Raw genomic sequence first — 26,911 nt, forward strand, 5'->3', positions numbered from 1 at the left:
CTCCCCACCCTTCTCTCAGGAGCAGCTGTGGGGCCCAAGAGCTCTCTCTCTCATTCCAAACACTCGACTTTGCTCCTGTTTGAAGCTGACGGAGCACAGCTCAATGCCCCAGGAAACGCTAGGCTTTGTGAGGGTGAGCGGGCCCACCCACCTTGCAGAATAAGTGTGGCACGTAGGTATTCTGTAGACACCTTCGTTTTACCCAGCCCGTCTGCTGGCTGTGAGTCTCAGGGAGGGAGCAGCACCTCGGCACACCTGACACCCTCCAGACAGTCACGGCCCTTGCCCCCAGTCTCCAGCCCTGCCTGCTCTTGCCAGTACACTCCCCACCTGCCCCATCCCCTTCCCTCCTACCCCCGCCCCCAGAACCCCGACCCCTGCTCCTCTAGGGCCAGTCCACAGAGTCACCAGGTCTCTTACCGCAGTTCCTGGGCTGTGGCCTTGACTCAGCCTAGCTCTGCTTCCTGACTCATTGCCCTGTGACCTGCTGGAAAAACAACAGTATCAGCCGTGGATTAGTCCCCATTCCCTGGGCTTCTTTCTGATGCTCTCTGGAAGTCATGTGAAGAGCCCGGAATGTGTGTGTCCATCTTTTCTTTAACTATTGTCTGAGCAGGGCTGATTTTCAAATCATAAGTCACGCCTCTTTTGGTCAAATGCAGCGATTTCTCCCAGGTTGCAAATTAAATATATTTATTAAAAATAATTCTGCTGTGGGGCTGGCTCAGTCGGTTGAGCATCCGACTTTGGCTCAGGTCATGATCTCACAGCTTGTGGGTTTGAGCCCCTCATCAGACTCTGGGCAGACAGCTCTTGAGAGCTGACCTGCTTCAGATTCTGTGTCTCCCTCTCTCTCTGTCCCTTTCCTGCTCTCTCTCTCAAAAATAAATAAACACTTAAAAACATTTTTTAAATAATTCTGCTACAATGAAAACAGGGCTGGAGCAGATCTGGCCACAGTTAGTGTCAGTCCCCTACCCCTACATGCCAGGCCTGGATTACAGCCAGAGAAAAAAAAGAAAGACAAGAATTGATAGGGAGAATGGGATGGCCAGGTGGGTCCATGCAGATGGTCACGGAGCAGAGAAGGGAGGAGGAAGGACAAAGACCTCAGTGTGGGGCCTTCGGGTTGGGGGGGGGGGGTGGCACCCAATCCCCGCGGAGGCCGGCCCGCCTCAGGGCTGTGCCCAGATACAGGGGCACCAGCAGCTGTTCTGCTGCACTGACTCCACTGGCAGGAAAACAGAGTGGGAAATGGACGTCAGTCAGTGTCGTCCGGGGACCCCTAATCAAGGCCAGACCTGCAGGCTGTGCCCGCTGCACCCGCTCAGGTGCCCCCGGCCGCAGGGCATCACCACGGCCCTATTACCGTAGCGATAATGCAGAGGTGTGATAAAAGCCACCTGTCATTCATAAAATGTGGCGTCGCCTTTTTGCAAAGCCATAAGCCATCCTGGGGCTCAGCCAAGAAATGGCCTATAAAATCCTGAGTAATGACCTCAAAGCATACTTTCCAATATAAGGAATATTCTAGGCAGCTGTTTGCAGAATATTTATGTGCAATAACTTTACACCCCCCCTGACTTTTAACATGTTCATAGTCTGACTCCCTCCGCCAGCAGCTCCCCACCCCCCCCCCCCCAACCTTAGTAGCAGTAAAGCATCCAGAATGTGCTTGACAGTCCTGGGAGCACAGGGCCCTGTCCCCTGGGTGACAAGTGGCAGTGCTGTGCTCAGGTGCAGTGCCCTTTGCCATCGGATGCCTCGGCACGGCAGGGGCCTAGCAGAATGCCAGCTGCCTTCGGGATCTCCAAGTTACCAGGGAGGAGGAGCTCAGCCCCGTCCTGAATCTGTTCCTACGGTAACGCTGGGAACAGCAGGTTTTGTCTGGGTTGGACGAGGGTGGGCATCCTCCCTGGCGAGGGCTGGGGGGGGGTGGGGGGGACCCCCTCGGACCACGTGCCCCAGACAGAGCCTGAGGTGTGCAGATGACAGGGAGCCTCAGGAGGAGGGCCCACCTGGGGCTTGCACCTGAAGGTCAAGGGATGATGAAGCTGGTGAGTACAGATCTTGAACTCCATCCCAGATGGACTCATTCCCAGATCAGCTGTCTTCCCAGAGGAGCCAAGCCTTGCCCGAATGCACTGGGGGAACAAGGCGGGTGGGCCCATGCCTGCCTCGGGCACCGCTCTGCAGCCAGAAGGCAGCTAAGCCTGCTGGTGCCCCGAAGTGCTTTCTCTGCCCATCCTATGTGAGGGTTCCTTCTGCCTGTGGGCAAGGGGACGCTGCCAGGCCAGCAAAAATGTCTGCATGCTTCACTCTCTTGAGCCACAGCTCCTGGATGAAGGAGCAGGGCCAGCGGCAACCCCAAATCCAGACTCAGCTGCCCAGGCCCCACAGTCTGTCCAGGGTGTGTCTCTGGGAAGGAGGGGGCAGTGGTGCCCAGGGCCTTACAGCCTCGGCTCCCAGGGGCAGAGAAACTGCAGGGTGGTGAGCACAGGCCAAGATGTCTGCCAGCATAAAGACACTGCGGCTGAAATGGGCATCCATAGAACCGATCGGTCAAATCTGCAACAGCAAAATCCCCATCAGCTCCTGTCACATGGGCTCAGCGACTTCAGTAATGTCGGGTGCGGGGCTTCACTGCGGGCCCCCAGCAGTGAGGTGGTGGCCACTACCAAGGGACTATGCTCTCCTGGTTGGCAGGCTGTTGACTGGACAAGTGTGGAAATAATCGCCCTTCACTTGCCTAAGGTCTCAATCCTTGAGGGCCTGATTTTGATTCACAGAGGGCCTCAGTAACTATTTTAACTGGGGGTAGGGTCCCTGGGTCCCATGCCACGTCAAGCATCCACAGCCACCATAGGAGGTTTTAAGGCAAACTGTGCTATGACCTTGGAGAACGCAGGGCAGGTGCCACTGCAATAGTTAAGATGAGGCCTGTCTATGCGATTCCTATTTTATGTTGGTGTTTTACCCAGGTCTGGACCACTTTATTGAGGCCCCGGTCCCACATTCCTGCCCCTAAGCAGGCATTCTGTACCAGGAGCTGGGCAGGGCTGGGAAGCACAGCAGAGCCGTAGCTGAGCTGGGTACCAGCAAGGGCAGGTCAGGGTCCATGGCACCAGGAGCCAAGCCACAGGTGGCTCTCCACGACACCTGGCCAACTGTGGCCGTATAGTCACTGTGGACTGCTAGGTAAAGCATACGGGCACCTGTGCTGGTGAAAATGTTCCAGAATTTACCGTGGCCAGTGGTTACGCATTTATGAACACACTAAGACCACAGGAGTATACCCTTTAAATGCGTGACTTGGGTGCTAGGTGAATCGCAGCTCAGTGAAGCTGTTTGAGTGAACAAAAGGAAGAAGGAATGAACAAGGAAACTGGAAAAAGGAGCAAATTAGTGAGCACTGCCTGACGTTGAATGCTGGGGACTGCGGCCAGCACCGGGGCCACCTCTGTGAGGCTGAGCAGCCTACCTCACTCGGGGAGCTGCGTCTGCCCTTCTGTGAGACGGTGCTCTTGCCGCCTGCAGGCCTGGGGCCGCTCCGGCGAGGGGATGCTTTGAAAGCAAACGCGATAACACAATTTCAGTCTGTAGCACAGACTGACACGTGATGTCTGGGTGTTTATATGTTAGTAAAAGATTTCCTGAACCAATGGGCATTTCAGCAATGGTCAGAGGCTCCTTCTCAGCTACCGGGAGTGGGTCTGACAGAAAATGGGAACTGTGCTCCTGGGTGAAGGTCACGGCCTCAGCCTAGATCTGTGGGCCTACCACCCTCTCGGCAGTGGAGGGTTCACTTGGAGGCCCTCTCTCTCTCCAAGTGGAAAATGAGATCAGCCTGACAGATGGGCCAATTCTAGACAATCCAAAGGAAGTGGGAGTCTGTGGACTCCATGAGTCATGGGTGACTGAGCCAGGCTGCTCAGGGCCATGGGGCCCTAAGGTCAAGGTCATGGTGAAGATGCCCACGGACAGGGGCTGGGGCTCTGATGCTAGTTGCTGGCCAGATGCAAATGGACACAGTGTGGAAAATGCTACTGCGTCCATACACAAGAATGGGACGTTCCAGGCCCTCGGGGGGAGCCGTGGCAAGAGCCGTGGATCCCGCAGGCATCCCTCTCTCCCTGAACAAAATGAGGAAAACCAAAGGAGTAGATAATACTGACAAGAGACTTCCGCAGGGCCAGCAGTGAAGGAAACATTCCTGTGCAATCAGGGCGCAGGGGGAAACGAGGCCTATTTCCAGGCCTGATGCTTGGCATTTGTGCAAAACCGGGTTTTGTATTAGTGCCCGCACGCTGGAGCCTGGAGCCCCCTGACGTTTGCTACCCCACCGCTCCAACATGTGCTGGAGCCCCTGCCCACGTGGACGGTTGTCTGGGGTGGCCTTGCTCTCAACGGGTCCCTGGGACAGTGTGCGCTGGTGGGTCCCACCTCGGAGGGGTAATTGGGGTGCCACCTCATTGTGTCAGAATAACAGCAAGATCTATGTGGCCTCCTCTGCTCTGCAATTGTGAAAACGAGTCCCAGAGCAAGAAAGGGGCTGTCCAAGGTCACAGAGGGGCCTCGCACAGGTCAGTACTGCAGGCCCCACTGTCAATGTGTTTTCATTTTTTTTTTTCTCTAAATACACATTTTTGGGCACCTGAGTGGCTCAGTCAGTTAAGCATCCGGCTTCGGCTCAGGTCATCATCTCACGGTATGTGAGTTCGAGCCCCGCGTCAGGCTCTGTGCTGACAGCTCAGAGCCTGGAGCCTGCTTCAGGTTCTGTGTCTCCCTCTCTCTCTGCCCCTCCCCTACTCATGCTCTGTCCCTCTCTCTTTCTCTCTCTCTCTCTCTCTGTCTCAAAATTTTTTTTAACATTTATTTTTGAGACAAAGAGAGACAGAGCGTGAACAGGGGAGGGGCAGAGAGACAGAGAGACACAGAATCCGAAGCAGGCTCCAGGCTCTGAGCTGTCAGCACAGAGCCCGACGCGGGGCTCGAACCCGCGGACCGTGAGATAATGACCTGAGCCAAAGTCGGACGCTTAACCGACTGAGCCATCCAGGTGCCCCCATTAAATATTTTTTAATACAATAAATAAATACATGTTTTTACTGAGGTGTGGCTTACATACACAAAAGCTTTATAAAGTGAAAACACATGTGTACTTTGTACTCAGATCCAGAAATAAAAAAGATCCCATGCACTTACAAACATCCACTTGCAGGCCCGCAGAATCTCGGCAGCTACACACCTGTGCTGATACTTAGGACTGTCAGTCTTTCCATTTCAGGCACTGGGTTCACTACGTATGGGTATTATAGAAGATAGTTGACCTGGAACGACACGGGGGTAGGGGCACCAATTCCCCACACAGTTGGAAAACCATGTGTAACTTCTGACTCCTCAGAAACTTAACTACTCATACCTTACAATTGACCAGAAGCTTTACTGATAACATAAACAGTTGATTGCCGCATATTTTGTATGTTACACGTATTATAGACTGTATTCTTACAGTAAAGTAAGCTAGAGAAGAAATGTTACTAAGAAATCATAAGGAAGAAGAAATGCATTTAAAGTACTGTAGTGTATTTATTGAAGAAAAAAAACCCTTGTATAAGTGGACCCATGCAGTTCAAACCCATGTTACTCAAGGGTCACCTGTAGTTTTACTTCTCCTTTCCTAATGCACGACAAATGCTGAACTTATCAGTGATTAGGTGTTCCTATATTCTCACATATGCACTGAGGCTACAACTTTCCCTCTAGTTCCAGCCTTACCTGCATCTCTGTGCTGGGGTCTGCCTGGGAGAACTGCAGAGGGTGGCAGAAGACCAGTGGCCAGTGAGCCTGGGCCTCGATCTGGCCAGAAAGCGCACATCCCTCATCCTCATTCCACCACTAGAAGTGCAGGTGTCCATCCAGTGAGACTCCTGTCAGGAGGAGATTCCCCCAGGCTGGCTATCTCCTGGGAGCCCAGGGACCCCTCAAGTTGGGCCACCATCAAGGAACACATCCCAACACCACTGCTTGCCCCGTGATTCCAAGGAAGGGGAAACAACCTTGTTGTGAGGCCCAGGGCTCCAGCCAGTCCTTGCTCCCAGATGGGTCAGAAAATACCACTAAGGAGAGCTGCTGAGGGGCTGGGCCTGCTAGACACATCCATCAGTCCACCCTTGGCTGCGAAACGCAGGTCACAGCCCAGCTCCCTGGCCTCTCATGGTCCAGGCTAATTAGATCAATTACAGGGGCACCTGGGGCACCAGAGCAGGTTGTGCCAAATGGTTGGGGTGAGTGGGGTAACCCTGGACCCCTCTCACTCTCTATCCTTCAGGAAGCAACCAACGGGTAGCTGTGTTTTTTATGGGCAGTGACAAAACTCCAGCCCAGAGCCCTTCACCTGCTCTGCACTGAGTGGCCAGAGGCCAAGCAAGGGCCCCACACATGCCTGGTGTTATTAGAACTGACATTAGGCTGCTCTTACAGTCAGCTAACACTTCAGAGTGAGTTCCCTCCATGCTGGCCTCTGCTCTGGGAGTTTCTACATATTGTAGTTGCTTCTTAAAAGGTCTATGAAGTAGTAAGTATTGTTATTACACCCATTGTAGAGTTGGGGAAACTGAGGCATGGAGAGAGTGACTAACTGCTGGGTTCTGAACTATAGCCTGACCCCAGGCCCACAGGCACCGGCCCTGCTGTGGAAGCCCAGATCATTTGGGGCTGCTTCTCTTGCACCTGAATCCTCCTCTGAGCCCCCCACACCACACACGCTGGACCCAGAGACCCCAAGAAGCAGCATCACAGCCGCCAGAGAATGGGTTCATGTCCTTGCAAATCAGGCTTCGATTATAATCCTTGTCGGGAGATTCGGGTGTTGGAGAGAAACAGAGCTTGACAACTATCTTCTCATTACAGAAGCTCCCCGTCTCCAGTTCCTGGCAAATGACAGGCTGGCGCAGGCAGGGCCCAAGACAAGCCAGGCTGGAGACACAGACGCTAATCAGGGTGGACACGCCCAGTGACAGAGACCTGTCCACAGCACCTGTCACCATGGCCCTGCGTTGGCTGCTGGCTGCTCCTGAATGTTCACTGTTGGCAGCTGTGCCTGGAGCTTCCTCCCAGAGCCTGGGCCTGCACTGAGGCTGCTCCCTTCCACAGAGGGATGGGGTCCACTCAGGACAGGAGAGTCATGGTGGGAGTCTGGGGGAGAGTGCTGTCCTTCCAGAAGGTGGCCGTATGCGGAAGGAGCAGCATGGAGGTTGGGGAGCATGTGGTCCAGCCTGGGGAACGCAACACTCCCTGAGAGCCCCAGCTGCAGCCCAGAGGCTATGGGAGACATGAGAGCCACGTCCTTGGAAGGCTCACTTCCTTTCGTGCCCGGCCCTGGGAGTGTGCCCAGCTTGGGGGGCTTGTGAGAGTCCAACCGCCACCAGACTCTGAGTTTGAGCTGATCCTGGGGCTGGTTTCCCAAGGGAAGGCCCAGCCATAAGTAAGCCTGGGAGGGTCCCCCGTCGCCCTGCTTCCTAAAGGTGCTCTAGCCCCTCCCCCTCCTCCATCCTCCTGTCTCTGTGCGTGTCGAATCTCATACCAAGTCTGCCTGCTGCCCCGAACCTCCCCGACCTTCACATCTCTGCGTACTTGTTTGACCGGGAAAACTTTGGCTACACTAGTCTGTAAACTTACCTCCATGAACAGCATGCTGTGGACAGATTCCACTGTTGTCGAACATTCTTCATAAACACGGCTCCTAGTGATGAAACAGACATTCACCACACGATTGCGTCAGGACGCACCTCCTTGCTAGTAGGCACTCACCTGGTTTCCAGCGTGTCACGATAATGAAGTGAACCTCTTCCTGCACGCAGCTTGGGTGGGGACTCTAGCTACTGTCCTAGGAAAGATTCCTGAAGGAGAACTGCTGGGCCAAAGAGCACGTCTGTTTACTCCAAGGCTGCATGTGTGTGTGTGTGCATGTGTGCACGCTCACACATACGTGTGTGCGTGTGCCCACGTGTGCTCATGCACGCGTGTGCGCACACACTTGTGTGCTCGTGTGTGTGCATGCATGCATGTGTGTGTGCGTGTGTTTACGTGGGTACGGGTGACAATCTCAAACCTTGCAAAGGTTGCAAGTGTGGTGCAAGGATTTTTGTCTGACTGCTCTAAAAATAAGCTGCTGACTGGAAGGCTCCATCACCCCCAAAATCTTTCCACAAACGAGGACACTGTGCTACATCAGGGCGGCACAACCATCAAAATCAAACCAGGAAAGGGACACGATGCTTTGTTAATCCCGTTACACTGCACTAACCTAATCCTGGGCCCCATCCAAGTTTTGCCATTTGTCCCCATGCTGCCATTAGAGAAAGAAGGTCCAGCTTAGAGCTGTGTGCTGGCTTCTTTACCCTCTTTCTTCTCAGTCAGGAGAAGCTCTTAGTCTTGTCGGGACTCTCGCAATCTTGGTGCATTTGAAGAACACAGGTCAGTTATTTTGTGGAGCATCTGTCCATTTGGGTTTGTCTGATGTCTCGTCATGATTAGATGCACCTCTAGCAGGAATGCTGCACAAGAAACTGTCCTAATCACACATCAGGTGGCAATTTGTCCCCTTACGGATGATGTTCCTGTCACCTGACTACCCCCGTGTCCCCTAGTCTTCTCCACTTATTTTCTTTGCAGTTAATAAGAATTTTGAGAGAGGGGCACCTGGGTGGCTCAGTCAGTTGACCATCCGACTCTTGATTTCAACTCAGGTCATGATTTCACGGTTCGGGAGTTTGAGCCCTGCCCTGGCCTCTGTACTAACAGTACGGAGCCTGCTTGGGATTCTCTCTCTCTCCTCTCTCTGCGCACCCCCCCCCTCCCCATGCATGCTCCCTCTCTCAAAATAAATAAACTTAAAAAAAAAAAAGAATTTTGAGAGGAGGAACTTTGAGTCTATTTCAATGTTCCATTTCTCATGGAATTTTGAACTTATTTGTGCATTTCTTTACATCAGTTTAATGTGTGGTTTCTAGTATATGCAAGCTGTCCCTAATTTTACTTATTCTGATGCTGCAATTGTCCTACAGTTGGCAGGTGGGACCCTCCATACTGGCTTGTGTGGTGTTTGATGTGCTGCCACCATTCTGGAAGCATTTCCTGTCTCGCACAGTCTGATGTTTCCTGCTCATCTTTCCCTGCTCCAGCGCCAAAATGAGCTGTCGGCCCAAAAAGTCCTCATTTCTTTTAGTGCAAGGGGTACTCGGGCCAGTCTCTCGGGGTGCTGTGTGCAGAGTGCCAGGTTGCCTACTTGCGGGCTCCCCAGTGGATGCTGCCTCCTCCAAGGAAGCTCTGAGTGATGACCCACCATGCTGGCCTCATCCTGCCCTTGCCCCTGGGCTCATTCCCCGAAAAGAATGGCCCTGAAATCTTTAGGAGGGGACTGAACGGTGAAAGGGAAGTAGAAAAAGAGGAGCCGTGTCGACATCTCTCATTAATTAAGGCTGAAGAAAGTCTGTGTTTTTCTACCACCAATACCACCACGAGAACTTGAAATGCCTCATTACCAACGCTGCATACAATCCTCTTAAAGTCAGTAACAATTTCCTATCTAAGTCTGATTTGCTCAGTAACGATGCTAAACATTTTTCCGTGTTTACTATTCTCATTTTTGTGTTTGTCTTTCATGTCTTTTGCCTTTTGATAATCATTTCTAAGAAATTCTTACATACTAGGGGAGCATGCCTATAAATTTTTTATAATTAAATTACCTTCCTAATTGTTCATTCTTACTTTCGTCTTAATTTATAATTTCAATGTCAATTCAAATCTGTTTTTTGTGTGCTCGCTTACATTTTTTTCTTAAAAATGACATTTTCATCTTAGAGTGGATAAAACTTAGACTTTTCTACTTAGAGTCCTGTTTTGTCTTGTCTTCTTGTTCTTTCGTGGTTTTATTTTGAAATCAAATCTGCCTACAATTTACTACATTCTAAGTACATTCTTAGCACATTCTAAGATCTACTTTGAGTGTATGTAATTTATTTCTTGGTCCCATATGATTGGCTGAATAACTGTTCTTCATTGATTAATGATGATCCTATTAACATTTAGTAGACTGTTACATGAACACATAAGATTATTGCATAAATTCCGATTCTCTCCAGAGTGATCTACGATCTTCCACTGATATAAATGAGGGCTCCCGCAGGCACACTACCTTTCGTGGCTGATTGTAGCTCGGACCACAGCTGGAGGTCTGAGAAGGAATCTCTGACCTCAAGAGAGACCTCTTCTCTTAAAGTGCTTGTGGTTCTTCACATTCACTTCTTCTCCAGGTGAGCTTGAATCACAGTAGCAGGCTTCAAAGATCGAGATACAATTTTGTCGTGACTCACACGACATCTAAAACCCAGGAGAATTAACGCATATGCTATTCAGTCTTTGCCTTCCGGTGATGGTGTCTCTTTCACTCACTGTTTTAATAACCTCAGTGAGATAGTGAGCATTTTCCACATTAAGCCACTGTCTTTCTGGACAAGTTAATTCCTAGGTACTTACCACTGAGATCAGGCCTCAGTTTGTCCCTATCGCATTTTCCAAATCACTACGGACTTTCTTTGGAAACATGCTCATTTCATACATCTTGTTGCCATTGTCCTCACTACAAAATACTATGCATTTCCCACCTCCCCCCACCGCCCTGGCTCTATACCCCAGACACATTTGCTCAGGTCTGCAGTGGCCAGCCATGTAGCCAGCTCCCTGCATCTGGAAGGAGAGGTCCTGATGGGAAGGGCCCGCCATGGTGGACTTGGGGAAGAACCCCCCAGAAGACGCCCAGGCAGCCCTGCCCTCTGATGTGCCCAGAGCCAGCAGGGACCCTCTTCTGCCAAACCCACACCCACACACCCACCCGCAGTCCCTGTGCTCTTTGCTCATGGAAATACCTCCGTGGTCTGTGATTACTCACCCACGTTCCCAACTTCCTGTGCTGTAGGCAACTTGTGTCTCTTTCTTTTTACTTCATTTGTTCTTTACATATTTTTCAACCTCCCAGCATCCCTGTGAGAAGGAAGGGCAGCGAACAACACTGAACACCACCAGCTCATCATAGCCTGCCGTCTCTTACAGGGGAGCCTTAGAAACCGAGACCCTTCCCACACTCACTTAAGGAGCAAATACGCAGTATGAAATGAAGACCTATAGCACACACACCTTCCTCCCGTCTTTTCACGAAAGACCGCGCTCAGTGGCGGTCAGAGCGACACTGCATGACGGTCACCTCTCGTTCATCTCTCAGGATAACAGAGGCCTGCGCTCCCACTGTCAGCCTGTGGTCATGGGATCATGTGCCCCTCCTTGAACAGGGGGCAGACTAGGCAGAGACCTGGCTTCCGAGGTCCCGGGGCCCTTTGGCCCTCCTATGACCCCTGGTGATCTGCATCTGGGCGGCTTCCCGAAAACCCATCTCGTCAAGTGTATCCGGTCTCCAGCAATTGTTTCCTGAAGATGTGGATTACAGAATGGAGGGACCTTTGGTGAAATCTGCATTGTGCATTTTCCTGCAAGGACATCTCCAAAGACATTTTAAAAATACATGTGGAAAAAAATCAGGTTTTCAAAAATAGTAAATGTTACAAACTAAGCTGCACATTTCCTCTTTTCTGTATAAAACAGAACACGCGTGGTTATTTTTAGCTCCTGGAGCTCCACTGGGAACGTGGAGCATTAGTATGTGCCAGTGTATACACAGAGAAGTCCTTGTTTTGTCAGCCGCTCAAGCCCTGTAAGGGCACGTGTCTTCCTAAAGGATGCGTGTAAGCAAACCACTGTCCTCCCTTATGCTGATGCTGGTCTGAGCGTGAATGGGCTGAGGCGGGAAGGAGATGGGTGGGTGCTGTGGACACAGATCATTTACTCGGCAGACAGTCCCCACTTCCTGCCCGAGGGGCTCTGGGACTGAGGAGTCAGTGGGAGGGAAGCAAGACGGACAGGGTCCTGCGCTGGAGGCACTCCGTCTGGTGGAGGGAGGAATGCCGTTCTCTCAACCCTCTTGGGGTCTCTGGCCTGGGCCTGAGACTTAGCAGGAGAAAGACACACAAGTTTATTTTACATAAGTTTTTCATCACATGGGAGGGAGCCCTCATAAGGAGAATGAAGACCCAGGAGTGGCAAAAACGAGAGGTTTCATGCTAGTGTGAACAGAAAGGGACAGTGGGAAAGTATGCAAAATACCTGGATAGGAGTTATTTCAACAAGAATTCTCTCGGCCTGGGCTCCCGTCCCCTTGGCAAGACCACTTCCTTCCCCCTGGTGCAGGGACAGCGACTTCACCCTGGTCTGTGTCCTGCTCTCAGGAAGAAAGGGGGAGATACAGACGTTCTTCTTGTACCTGCTGTTTTTCAAGTGCCTTTTGCTCGAATCATCTTATGCCAAAGTGGGGTGGCCGTCTTGGGGTGGCGTGTTTGGCCACCGTTTACGGTGAACAAGTAGGAAGACGAGTGACAGTTTGCACCGTGCTGTGTTCTGGCTGAAAGACACATAAGGGAAGCCCTTCCAAACCTGCTCCAGACAGACTCCAGGCACAGGCTGGGGGTGGGGGCTGTAAAGGACGTTTGTTTTCAAAGTCATGAGTCCTACGCAAAAAAAAAAAAAACACACGGCAACACGGCACATACTTTGTTTAACTTGTGAGGAACACATAAGATATTATAACCAGTTCAAGGCAGAGTTCACACACATTTGTATACAGGCAATCAGAAATGCTGAAATAAATCTACAAATAGATGTCAGTATCAACAGGGCAATTGCATTCCAAAGGACAAAATTTAGTTGCATTTCTATGGTCAATAATTAGTTGCATTATTGTAAGTTTCCTACAGTTTAAAAGCTGTAAAATAGCTCAAGGCAATAAAAGGCACAGGCCCGAACTGAATCACAAAATCTAGAGGGGGAACGACAATAATTTTTTTGTTTTTCTACCTTAATGTTTCACATTTTTTTCTAACAGGGCAAACATTCAGTTCTGTCTCAGCATGGCTAGGCCTCTGCATGAGGTGATATGGTGTCTTTCAGAAAACTGAGCCAGAGACCAGTGCACTGGGAATGGGGTGAGGGCTGCAATCCCAGGGAAGGAGTAAGAGGCAGGAGCAGGAGTGTCAGTGGGAAGAAAGGGGAATAAATACAAAGTGATGCCCTTTGGTTTTGTTGTTGGTGGGCTTTTGTGGGTTGTTTTTTTTTTTTTTTTGGCTTGCCACAGATTATAAAGGAAACAGCAAGATGATGGCTCACTGAGTTAACTTCAGGGAGACTTTAGGGAACCACTGCCTCTCTAGACCTTCTAGAGAAAAGGCAAGCAATTTATCTGCCCGTCTCTTCAGGTTGGTCAAGACCCTTCCAAGCATCTACTGGCCTTTGCCCTAAGCAGGAGCTGTGACCACCGGGGAAGTCATCACAGTAGAGGCAGGCTTCTCGAACCATAAAGAGGTGCACCTGCACACACTCTGGCTGGGCCACGTGAGGTGGAGCGGATGGGGTAGACGGAAGGGGTGGGGTCGATGGGGCCAGTGAGGCAGGTGGGACGGATGGAAGTGATGAGGGAGCTTGGGGCACGGCGAGGGCAAACACAGGCTGGCATCACCCCCACCTCCCTCCCCGGTGGAATATGTGTGATATTCCTCGGACACTCCTGGCTGCCCAAGAACAAAGGAAAGGGGTTTAAGTGCTTGCCATGGTGATGTGGGAAACTGCAGCAAATGAAAAATTAAATTTCCTTACTGCCTACAGCCCATTGACAAGTCCTTGAGACCCGCAGAATGACCTCCCTCTAGGAGCTCAGATGCCTCGATGATGACACTTTGCCGGGGCCAAAAGAGAACCCTAGCTTAACATTATCCCAACCTCAAGGTTCCTGTAAGTCTACTTCCTTTATCTCAACTGCCCCAAGATACATGCTGGCAATCACACTCCAAACTTACGGCCCCCCGATAAACATCTGGGGGGGTCTCATGACCGAGGTTTTACTAAATGGTAATAAATGGTGTTTCCCTAGCAACAGCTAACCCCTCAAGGTCCCAGAAACCTTGTTTCCAAAATTCCTTAGAGACTTACTCTATCCCTGACCCCCTCCCAACCTACGGGTAAAGAATGAGTTACCTGTCACGACCCCAGAGCAGCTCTTCCCGCCATGGGTCCTGTCCACACACTTTAATAAAATGAACTTTTTGCATCAAAGATATCTTCAAGAATTCTTTCTTGGCTGTTGGCCCCAGACCCTATGAACCCATCACCCCAAAACATCATCAGGACGGATGAGACAAGTGGGACAGACGGAGAAGATGGAAAGAGCGGAATGGGCGGGCCGGATGGAAGGGCATTCCTGCCGGCAGAGATCATTTTACCTCTGTCACCATGTTCTACTTGCCTGCTAACAGTACCTGGGCAAAGTCTGAGCTTCTGTGGCATCCAAAGGAAGGAAAACACTCCCCAACCCGACCATCCCTGCCCAGCTTGCCAGAGGCCAACACCAAAGCACATGTGGCCCAGGGGCCCAGTGGCCCAGTCTGGGCTCTGGTGAGGACACGTGGATGCCAGGGAGGACTGCTGTCCACAGACAGCTGGGAGCTCCGTCTGGACTCTGCCCTGTGGCCTTCTCCTTGTGTTACGTTCGCCTGTATCCCTCTGCTGTAATAAACCACGGCCCTGGGGTGCCTGGGTGGCTCAGTCGGTTAAGCGTCCAACTTCGGCTCAGGTTATGATCCCATGGTCCGTGAGTTCGAGCCCCGCGTTGGGCTCTGTGCTGACAGCTCAGAGCCTGGAGCCTGCTTCAGATTCTGTGTCTCCCTCTCTCTCTGACCCTCCCCCATTCATGCTCTCTCTCTGTCTCAAAAATGAATAAACATTAAAAAAAATAATAAATTAAAAAAAATAAACCATGGCCCTGAGTACATCAGCTCTCACTGAGCTCTGAGAGTCCTACTGGGGCACCCCCTACTTGCAGTCTGTTCCCTCAAACCCTGCAATAATGTTAGCTCTATGTGCATGAGAGCACTTGAGAGCCCGGAAAACTATCTGGAAAAATGCTGAAAGTAGATACCTCTGGGGTGCAGCACGCACATGTGTGTTCTCATCAGTCTGTATGTGTATGTAAAGCACCTGTAACACACCCGCCTCTGCTCTGCCACTCACGTGGTTGCGGGCTCAGCGGGCTCATCACTTCAGTGAAACGCAGTAGACCACTTCTTACTGTGAGCTTCACCAGGACACTTAGGTTTGCACCCAAGCACGTTTATGCCGCTTGTCCACACTCTCCCTACTGCTGAGCTCGTTTATTATTATGGAAACCAGCTTCCGGCTAGTGCTAATGAAAGAAAGTGGTTTCTATGAAAACCAGGATAAACTTGACTTGGAAAATCAAGATAAAGGCAAGTTGAGGTTCTTTTAAAAATGGATCTTGAATTAGGTATAGACAAGATAACTATTAAACAGAAAATAATTTTTGAATATTTGGAAGAATTCTGGTCTTAGACTGCCTTACAAATACACTCGATTTCTCAGTCCACTTTAGAAAAACACTGAAACCACACATCTTAGGAAGACAAATTAAGGATGCGGTTTATACTAAAAATGGAGACTAAGAATCCAGTTGTGAGACAAGTGCTCACTCAGACTCTTCAGCCCCATACAGAAACATCCAGAGTTGTGACAGGAGCCAGAAGTGGCCACATTAGGAAGGCGGTTAGGGGTGTGGTGACCTCTGGGCGGGATACTGACCAGGAAGGAAGCAGGGGGCTTTCTGGAGCCATGACATTGTCATGCATCTTGTCCGACTTTCCACATTTGTCACAACTTACCAACATGTGCAGTTAAAACCTGAAGGTTTCACTCTATGAAAAGTGATCTCAATAAAGTTGTTAAAAATTAATGCACAGATAGCTACAAATTTTAAGTCAAAATATATGTAGCCTGTATCTCCTTCCTGTCTATTACCTATTTTCACAGCTTTTATATTTAAATGACAGATCATGTTGGCTTCACAGAACTGTTTCTTCTAGCCATATATGAAAGGCCCACACTAATATCATCTTCAATGGGGGAGAAACTGAGAGCTTTCTCCCTGAAATTAGGAACACGACAGGGTTGGCCACCCTCACCACTGTTGTCTAACATAGAGTTGGAAGTCCTAGCTACAGCAATCAGACAACAAAATGAAATAAAACGCATTCAAATAGGCAAAGAAGTCAAACTTTCACTTTTCACAGATGACATGATACTCTACATGGAAAACCCAAGAGGCTCCACCAAAAAACTGCTAGAACTGACACATAAATTCAGCAAAGTCGCAGGATATAAAATCGATGTATAGAAATTGGTTGCATTTCTATACACCAGTAATGAAGCAACAGAAAGAGAAAGAATCGATCCCATTCACAATTGCACCAAGAACCATAAAATACCTAGGAATAAACCTAACCAAAGACGTAAAAGATCTGTATGCGGAAAACTATAGGAAGTTTATGAAAGAAATTGAAGACAACACAAAGAAATGAAAAAACATTCCATGCTCATGGACTGGAAGAACAAATATTGTTAAAATGTCGGTACTACCCAAAGCAATCTACACATTCAATGCAATCCTTATCAAAAGAACACCAGCATTCTTTGTAGAGCTAGAACAAACAATCCTAAAATTTGTATGAAACCACAAAAGACCCCGCATAGCCAAAGAAATGGTGAAAAACAAAAACAAAGCAGGAGGCATCGTAATCCCAGACTTTAGCCTTTACTACAAAGCTATAATCATCAAGACAGTATGGTATTGGCACAAAGAACAGACACCTAGACCAATGGAATAGAATAGAGAACCCAGAATTGGACCCACAAATGTATGGCCAATTAATCTTCGACAAAACAGGAAAGAGTATCCAATGGGAAAAAGACAGTCTCTTTAGCAAATGGTGCTGGGAGAACTGGACAGCAACATGCAGAAGAATGAGGGGCACCTGGGTGGCTCAGTCAGTTAAGCGGCTGACTTCAGCTCAGGTCATGATCTCACAGTTCATGAGTTCGAGCCCCGCGTCGGGCTCTGTGCTGACAGCTTGGAGCCTGGAGTCTGCTTCGGATCTGGGTCTCCCTCTCTCTCTGCCCCTCTCCCACTTGCACTCTGTCTCTGTCTCTCTCTCTCAAAAATAAATAAACATTGAAATAAATAAATAAGATGCAGAAGAATGAAACTGGACCACTTTCTTACACATACACAAAAATGAATGCAAAATGGATAAAAGACCTAAATGTGAGACAGGAAGCCATCAAAATCCTAGAGGAGAAAAGAGGCAACAATCTCTTTGACCTCGGCCATAGCAACTTCTTACTCAACATGTCTCCAAAGGCGGGGAAGTAAAAACAAAAATGAACTACAGGGACCTCATCAAGATAAAAAGCTTCTGCACAGCAAAGGAAACAATCAGCAAAACTAAAAGGCAGCCGACGGAATGGGAGAAGATATTTGCAAATGACATATCAGATAAAGGGTCAGTATCCAAAATCTTATCAAACTCGACACCCAAAACACAAATAATCCAGTGAAGAGATGGGCAGAAGACATGAAGAGACACTTTTCCAAAGAAGACATCCAGGTGGCCAACCGACACATGAAAAACTGCTCCACATCACTCATCATCAGGGAAATACAAACCAAAACCACACTGAGATACCACCTCACACCTGTCACAGTGGCTCACGTTAACAACTCAGCAAACAACAGATGCTGGCGAGGATGCAGAGAAAGAGGATCTCTTTTGCACTGCTGGTGGGAAGGCCAACTGGTGCAGCCGCTCTGGAAAACAGTGTGGACGTTCCTCCAAAAAATAAAAACAGAACTACCCTACGACCCAGCAGTTGCACTACTAGGAATTTATTCAAAGGATACAGGAGTGCTGATTCGAAGGGGCACGTGCACCCCAATGTTTATAGCAGGACTTTCAACAATAGCCTAATTATGGAAAAAGCCCAAATGTCCACTGACTGATGAATGGATAAAGAGGATGTGAGTTATATATAAAGTGGAATACTACTCAGTAATGAAAAAGGATTGAAATCTTGCCATTTGCAACAACATGGATGGAACTGGAGGGTATTCTTCTAAGTGAAATAAGTCAGTCAGAGAAAGGCAGATATCATGTTTTCACTCATATGTGGAATTTGAGAAACATAACAGAAGACCATAGGGGAAGGGAAGGGGAAAAAATGGTTACAAACAGAGAGGGAGGGAGGCAAACCATAAGAGACTCTTAAATACAGAGAACAAACGGATGGGGACAGGGAAGAGGGGCAAATGGGTGATGGGCACTGAGGAGGGCACCTGTTGGGATGAGCACTGGGTGTTGTATGTAAGCGATGAATCACAGGAATCTGCTCCCAAAGCCAAGGGCCCACTGTATACATTGTACGTAGCTAACTTGGCCATAAATCATATACATTTTTTTAAAAGTGCTACTTCTGTTACTTTCACAATGAAAGAATAAGTGTATTTTAAATAAAATAAAATTTAATGATTTTCATCATTGTCAGGGGTAGGAGCAGGATCCTGTATGAAAGGGAAATACCATCCACCTTAGACTAAGAACTTTTCCAGTTAGAGATTTAAGTGAGGTTGAGGGAACACAAATGTCCTGGAGAGTTGCCTAAAATACAGAAAATGTTCCATCTTTTAGATTTCTAAGCAGAGGGCAGAAACTCACCCCAACTCTCCTTTCGTGGTGGGTGACTGGTGCCCAGGACCCAGGAGGGGAGCCTGCGTGGCAACAGCTCTCTAACAGGCCACCTGGGGCCATGACAGGACCCCTGGAAGGCACCCAGGTGGGCTTCCTTGTGGGGCAGAGGGCTGCCACTGTTAGCAGTGGTGAAGACGTGCTGAGTATAAATGTGACAATGTTTCTAAACATTGTTGGAAGAGCCAATTTCACCCTCGCACGCGCTGCAATCGGACATGTGGCCTCTGACTGCAGGAATGATCACAGAAGCAAACGAGCCTGCGAGGGCCCCTCCCTCTCCTCTACATCGGCCTCAGTGTTCGCTTCTCATCCTTCCCTCAGAAACAAGTCCCCAGGCCCCCGGCGGGCTGCAGAGACCCAATACCAGGCTGACCGTGATGGTGTTGACTTCTGGAGGGAGTCCTGCAGACGGGACAGTCAGTGCCTTCTCTGCAAGCCCAGGTGTGACACAGGGCGCAAAGTCCCTTTGCCAGTGAGGCAATGAGGCCAGGGGCAGATGGCTGTGGCTCTGGAGGCTGGACTGGCCCTCCTGGGCCTGGGACCCTGGTGCATCTCTGGTGGGGACACTGCACTACACCTGGGTCCACAGTGGCCCAGCTGACTCACATTTACAGGGAGCAGTGGATGGAGCCCAGGCCAGTGTTCTGGGCAGTTCCAGGCAATGCTGCAGCACGGGTCACTTCCCACCCTGCACCTCCCAGACAGGGGACCTCTAGCCATTGAGGTTCTTCTGCCCATTCCAGAGTTTAGACACTACTGGGGGGCCTGGGAGACCTGATGGGACAGACTCACTCTTGTTAGGACTTAAGGTAGGAAAAGCCCTGAAGTAGGCTCCCTAGGAGAGAGAGACTGATTTCCTGACCTCGGCCTGGGAGTCCAGCGCTACCTGTGGGGCTGATTCTGGCCTCACCCCAGGACCCAGGAGGTACCTGAAGTGAACGTAGAGAAGCCTTCACCAAACCCCAGTGAAGAAGAAGGATGCTTCACTGATTGGTGGGATAAAGGAGTGAATTGCTGAGAGGCGCTGGGTGCAGGCCCTCTATGGGTGGGGGTCACTTGTGCTGGTGCAGGACCCCCCCATACACCCCCACCAAAGTCAGGGCTCAGCACAGATTCAGCACAGATTCAGCACGGACCCAGCACGGACCCAGCACGGACCCAGCACAGACCCTGCACAGCCTTGACCCTCTCTGATGCCAGGCTCAGCTTGGAGGCTGCAATCTAGTCCCTCCGCAGCTGCTCTGGGGCCAGGCGCCGCTGCATTAATCCGTGCACTTCCAAGATCCCAGGGTCCGAGACCAGGGAAGGCAAGGAGGTGAGTGTATGGCGATGTCTGGAGATAGCAAGTCCAATGGGGCCACAGAGGGGACACCCTTGGACAGTTCGGGGAGCGCCAGCAAGTTTGGGCCACTTTTAAGGGTGGTGTGGGGGTAAAACAGACACTCTGTCACTTGCAGTACCTGCAGGAACACTCCTTCCAAAGGAACAAGTCATACACAGTGGACACCGAGGAGTGGCAGCTCCTCCCTCTTACTCGGCCCTTTTCAGTGTTGGCATCACCAGGATTACAGCCTTTTCAGAGGGATCTCTGTCTGGTTTTCAAATTGCTGGTGATCACTTTGTATTAAAGGTAATCTTGCACTTGGGGAGAGGACTCAGAATACGTATGAAGGCTCGGGCAGAACTTTGAGAACACGCTCTGTGCATCTGCATGGCTGGAGCGCAGGGGCTCGTGGCCTGACTCCGGACACGTCCAGACAAGTCTAACTGCTGTGGGCAGCGCTCAGCTTCATACCAGAGAAGCGGGCCCCTCCAGAGGGAGGAGGAATGTGTAGGCTTGTGGTTTTGTCCTAGCATTCCTGAGTCTAGACATGGGATAAGAACTTGGGAGGATTCTCAGCGTGGGGAAAGAGAGCTAAGGGCATGTGATATGAGCACAGCGCCTGCAGAAATGTGGGCAGCAGGGATGGGAAGGTCTGTACGGCCATGCACCTGGGCCTCTGTGGATCCTCTCAGCCATCGCTGCCCCTGAAAAGGCCAAGAAGCCACACTTATGCATGATTCCTGAATCCTCGCGCAGTGGAAGCCTTTTACGCCGGAAGAAACTGAAGAAAGTCTTTTCAGCTTGGTGGCCTCACGTCAGGGAGGACAACCCTGGGTCCAGGGGAGCATCCCCACTGGGCACGACCACTGGCGACCAGCATCCTGGTGGCCTAGGTCCTGTGCCTGTTCCAGCTTCTTTTCCCAGACGCTTCAGGGCCCCCGTCTTGTACAGGAGAAACACGCAAATCAGAGGGCAGGGGGACAGCAGGGCGAGGGGACCTGCCATCTGCCCACAGAAAATGCCACGAACCAACACGCAGTTTTCCGTGCGACTTACACAACCCTGCGTGCCAAACGGCCCCACAGTGGCTCTTTCTTCACCTAGATGCCCTGACCCAGGCTACAGGAGGTCATCTGGTTTCTTTCCAAAACATCCCAGGTGCACACTAGGGCATTCTTCCATGTATTTTAAGGTCTAGGTGTCCCCCCACACCCCAGTTTTGTTGATCTGTGGTGTACTCTGCTTAGGGAATTCCCTCCTTAAGCTCCCGGAGGGACCTGGGGCTCCCTGGGAGGCCGGGGTCCTACCTACACTCAGGCCGCTGGTGTCTACCGTCCAAGCAGGCCCGCAGGTCCAGGGCAACAAGGGGAGGAGCGGGTACTCCCTTTCCTCGCGAAGGCAGGGCTGCGACTGAGTCAAAGGGAGACCAGCACCTCAGCCTCCCAGAGAAGAGCGGACTCCCATGCCCCTGCACCCACACTCCCAAACACGCACAGCTCTCAGATGGGACTAGTCCCTGGCTGGCCTGACCCGGCTCCACATGACCCTTCAAACAACCACAGAGAAGCCAAAGAGGCCCAGGATGAGCTAAAACCCAAGTGGGGAGGAGACCTGAAGACATTAGCAACCGTCCACGACACAACACTGGCCTGTACCTCCTACGCTGCCTGTTCGTGACATCGTGCCGCGCCAGCCATTTGACGCCAGGTCCCCTCCTCAGGCCTCCCCCCGAGCGAACGGAAACCGCTCCCAACCTTCGTTTCTCCGTGTACTGGTCTGCCCCTGTCCCTAAATACAAGCTGCAAGAGGCTGAGGACTGGGCCCGTCTTACCCTGAGGCCACCAGGTAGAGCCAGACCGTGTGTGCCACCAAGGGGGTGCTTTGTCCACCAGGCCTGGTGCCCAAAGGGGCACACCCGCCGGAGTGGGCACACATCTTCTGGCCACCTCCCCAGTGGAGGCCTTCTTCCATCGGCACAGAGGGTCTGTATGAGCCGGAGGTGGCCCTGTGGCCTCCTCGAGCACACAGGACCCACCCCAGTCACCACTCCCGGTGTGTGCAGATCCCCATCACTGTCACGTGGGGGTGAGGTCGCTCCTGGGAGCTGCCCTTCATCTCCTCCCCATGACCAGCCGCCCTTCATCATTTCTCAGCCATGAACCTCACACACGTGTTAAGATGCAGGCCTCCCGAGCAGCGCCCAACAGATGAGGAGTCTCCCCAGGTGTCGTTGTCAAGCATGGCCTGCCCACACGTTTCTGGCACGTTTCAAGCACCTTCTGAGCATGTTTCAAGCACAAGGTAACCAGCGTGACTCCAACAGGCTGAAATAAAACATAGTGGACACATCAGCAAGCGTGGCTACCTATGGATAAGTGCTGGAACTTCCAAAGCCTTTTAAAAATATTCAGAGAAAAACTGGAAGCATCCCATTGTCAACCTCTTCACATCCCTAAGAGGTACTGGAATTCATTACTGGATACCACTACTTTAAGATAACGGGTAAAAGTAGAAACCTCTGGGGGCACCTGGGTGGCTCAGTGGGTTCGGTGTCTGACCCTTGGTTTTGGCTCAGGTCATGATCTCACAGCTTCGTGAGTTCGAGCCCTGCATCAGGCTCTATGCTGGTGGTGCAGAGCCTGCTTGGGATTTTCTCTCTCCCCCCCCCTCTCTCTGCCCCTCTCCCCCTCACACTGTCTGTCTCTCTCAAAAATCAACTAAAAAAAAATGTTTTTTTAAAAGTAGGAACCTCTGACTTAAAAACATACATATTTTTCTCAAGGTGTATGAAAACTTTCACACACACATAAAAGATGTTTTATAATGTACAGGGGTGCATGGTTGGCTCGGTCGGTTAAGCATCTGACTCTTGATTTCGGCTCAGATCACGGTCTCACAGTTCGTGGGATTGAGCCCCATGTCAGACTCTGTGCTGCTGGCCCAGAGCCTGCTTGGGATTCTCTCTCTCTCTTGCTCTCTGCCCCTCCACCACTCACGCTTTCTCCAATCAACCAACATAAAAAAAAAAAAAAAAGACTTATAATGTACAGACATATAGGGATACTCCATTACTATTACTAATTACCATTACTAATGATATTGTTATTAATACTTTCACTACATTAACACTTTGGTTCATCACGCAATTCTATTTTTTCCATCCTTCTACGCATCTATCATCAGTCTTTTTTTGCCAGCTACCGCTTCACCCAGTGTTGCTCAACAGCAAACACATGCCGAGTGAAGAAACCACCAACCGGTACGTGCTGTGTCATTCCACTTACACAACATTATGGAAAGCGAGGCCAGACACTTGGTTCTGGGGCCTGCTGAAAGCAGAAGCTGTACGATAGTCGTATTACTAACCTAGCCTCCCATCCCATTCTTTTCTTGTGTTTCCCTAAGCCCTGTGCATGACTCATCATTAACTGTGCCCTTTCCACTTTATCCCTTGTTTGCACACTGATTATAAGAATCTGACGGAAAACAGATAACATTTTTCTTAAAACTATCTGATGTACCAGGCAGATCCCAGATGGCGCCTCACTGTCCAGAAGAATGCATATCTTCAGTAGTTTCAAGACTACCCTCAACTTTCAAGAAGCCCATAAACTTCCCTTCACATACTCGCATTCCTAACTGATCACATATAAACTGTCCCTAGATTCAACAAGGCAAGGCAACTTTGGGAATGACCCCCTGCCTCCTCATTGGGCTGCCCTTCTGATAATAAAGCTTTCTGTGCTTTAAGAACTATGTCAATCATTGGCTTACCATGCATCAGGTGCCTCAACAAAAGGACAAATCTCTATAGGGACAGAAAGAGGACGGGGCGCCTGGGGGGCTCAGTTGGTTGAGCGTCCAACTTTGGCTCAGGTCATGATCTCACGGTTCCTGGGTTCAAGCCCCACGTCGGGCTCTGTGCGGACAGCTTGGAGCCTGGAGCCTGCTTCAGATTCTGTGTCTCCCTCTCTCTCTGCCTCTCCACCACTCACGCTCTGTCTGTCTCTCTCAAAAATAAAAGGAAAGAAAGAGAGAGAGAGAGAGAGAGAGAGAGAGAGAGAGAGAGAGAGAGAAAGAAAGAGGAAGGGAGGGGATCAGAGGTGCTTGGGACTGGGGTATGAGGACCTGGTTGGAAAGGAGCACATGGCAACATCTCTGGTGATGGAGAGGTTCCACGTCTCGAATACGGTCATGGTTACAAGAGTGCTCACATTTGCCTAATTTTGTCAAAATGTACATCTAAAGTGGCTGCATTTTATGTAAGTTATACCTCAAAGAGTTTTTCTTTTTTTTTTTTTCACGTTCATTTATTTTTGAGACAGAGAGAGACAGAGCATGAACGGGGGAGGATCAGAGAGAGGGAGACACAGAATCCGAAACAGGCTCCAGGCTCTGAGCCGTCAGCACAGAGCCCGACGTGGGGCTCGAACTCATGGACCGCGAGATCATGACCTGAGCCGAAGTCGGACGCTCAACCGACCGAGCCACCCAGGCGTCCCAAGAGTTGATTTTTAAGAAGAAGTAAATGCTGCTCTGGACTCAATACCTCTTCATCATGTGACTCCTCTCTTCCTCTCGCCTGCACACCACCCACCAAGTCACACCTTCGCTTTGTGTCTACAGTCCCGGAGCACTGTCTCGACAACATCAACACCCTCTTCGTTCTCTCTAGGTGCCTGCCTTGCTGCTCTCTCCTGTGCTGAACAAGACAGAAACTTCCGAAAACAGTACATTCATTTATTCATTCATTAAGCTGGTCAGGCAGCAAGTATTTATTGTGTCTGTCAGCTCCGAGCCCTGTATTAAGAGAAGCTGGGAGTACAAATGACAAAGTCCACCCTGTACTTTAGAAGAGGTAAAGAGACACAGAGTGAAATCAGCACAGTACTGCCATCAGTAACCGGTTGTGCCAAGTTCTGGAGCACAGTACGCCCACGCAACAGGGACCCGCGTCTTCTCCACTGTCAGGAAAGGCTACCAAGAGATGATACCTGAGGTAGGTCTCCAAAGACACAGTGCAGATGGAGGAACGAGGGAGCATCCGAAAGGGCATCAGACAGACGATAAATTAATGACGAGATGGGAAAATGGATGAAACAGCATGGCAGTTAGGGGGAGCACAGCAGTTCAGTAAACCTGGAATGCAGGGAGCAGGGCAGAGGCTCCTTGCAGGCAGAGAAGGGAGAGAGCGGGGGAGGAGGGGCAGGCAAAACCAGTCCATCAAGCAGGAGCTTAGGCTGGAGGAAAAAAAATGTATTAAGGTACAGATATTTACACAAACACCCTATACACACATACGTGTGACTTCGTTCACAGGTGCTGTCTCTGATAGTACCAACTTCCATTACCCAATTCTTTTTATAGACATTATGGTAATAAACAGTACAATTTTAGTACTTTAAAACCAGCCATTCACACACTTGAACATGTTTATCTGCCAACCTGACAACTCCACTTACTCCTGAAGGGACAAAAATGGAGAAGGATAAAGTGACCAAAGAATTTTGGGGTTCATCCAGAATACCAACTCTTCCCTGGGGGGGGTGGGGGGGAGGGGGGGAATCAGAATTGCCGAGGAGAGTTACACAAGATTTGTAAAGGCAGTGGTTTGATAATACATGGGTATAATTACAAATAGATTAAAAAATTACTATTTAAAACCCTAATGTATGCTCATGATTGAAAAATATCAAAAAATATACAGTGTTCTTCATTTCCATGTAAGACGTTATTTTTCTCAGCCAAGTTGCTTTTAAGGAACATTAATGAAAATCACATTCTATCATAGTACACACGAAACACGAAATGCCCACAAATGGATGAGGAGGAATGCTGCCTATTTTCCTTTCTTTAAACACAGACAGTTGACAACAGTCAGGCACTATGTCCGGGCCACGGGGACTCGGGCGCGCCGTCTTACTCCCTATTCTCTGCAGTCCTGGGAAGGCTCGGTCCCCCGGCGGGGACACGGACAAAGCGGCGCAAGAGAGGGGCGCGGAGGCAGACCCGAGCGCTCGCAGCCGGGGTGGGGGGAGGACAGAGCGGCCACCACCGGACGGCGGGGCTCTCCCTCCCGAGGACACCGAGGGGCACCGCGCCGCCCGGGAAGGGGGTCGTGGCTAGCGACTGGAGGTGCCACGTTCACGGGGGCGGGGAGGGGACGAGGGGAAGGTGACAGGAGAGGAAGGGAGCTGGACGGACGGGACGGGAGGCACCTTCTCGCGATGTCATAGGGCGGGGACGCGGATGGGGGCCGGGGGCTTCCCGTCGCCTCCCGATGGAGTCACAGGCCTGCGCGCACCCTGAGCGCACAGCGCGTCACCCTAAGGCTCGCCGACTGGAACCCGGGCCCAAGTCGAAGCCGGGGCCGGCTCTCGACGCGCGCTCCTGCCCCGCGGCGGCCACGCGCAACAGGCACCAATAAACACCTGCGGAAAGGGGACCTGCGGACTAGACGGGCGACAAACGCTGAAGGACAGAGGGCCAGCCTCCCCCTCAGCCCGCCAGACTTCCAGAGTCTTGGCCTCCAAACCGCGCCTGCGCAGGGGCTGCCGCCACAGTACGCCTGTGGCCTGAGCTACACTCCGCGCCTGCGCAAGTCCAGCTGCAAGCGGCGTCTGCGCAGCGCTGTCTTCAACGCGTTTTCTCCTCAGGCACATTCAAGTTTCTCGCTGAGCAGCTACACGTCGTCCGCTCAGTTCGGAGGCACACACAATATCTGGGTTTTCTTTAGCTCGCTCGACCACCATCTTGACCCGATCTTCCCCCACCCACCCCCCGTGTCTCCGCTCGAGAGCGCAGGAGCCGCCTCCCCGTTTCCTAACGTCCTGCA

General features: G+C 50.7%; 1 long non-coding RNA gene across 1 annotated transcript; it reads right to left on the bottom strand.

Moving 5' to 3' along the window:
* Positions 1–384: 384 nt before the first annotated feature.
* LOC122209701 lies at positions 385–26,911 on the bottom strand. Its single transcript, XR_006197717.1, has 8 exons — positions 26,295–26,911; positions 22,247–22,400; positions 11,197–12,511; positions 10,952–11,043; positions 10,199–10,340; positions 7,681–7,744; positions 5,206–5,330; positions 385–487 (listed from the first exon to the last, which is right to left on the bottom strand). It is a non-coding gene; the product is annotated as an uncharacterized LOC122209701 (long non-coding RNA).

Source organism: Panthera leo, chromosome E3, assembly GCF_018350215.1.
Source record: "Panthera leo isolate Ple1 chromosome E3, P.leo_Ple1_pat1.1, whole genome shotgun sequence".
Classification (NCBI taxonomy): Eukaryota; Metazoa; Chordata; class Mammalia; order Carnivora; family Felidae; genus Panthera; species Panthera leo.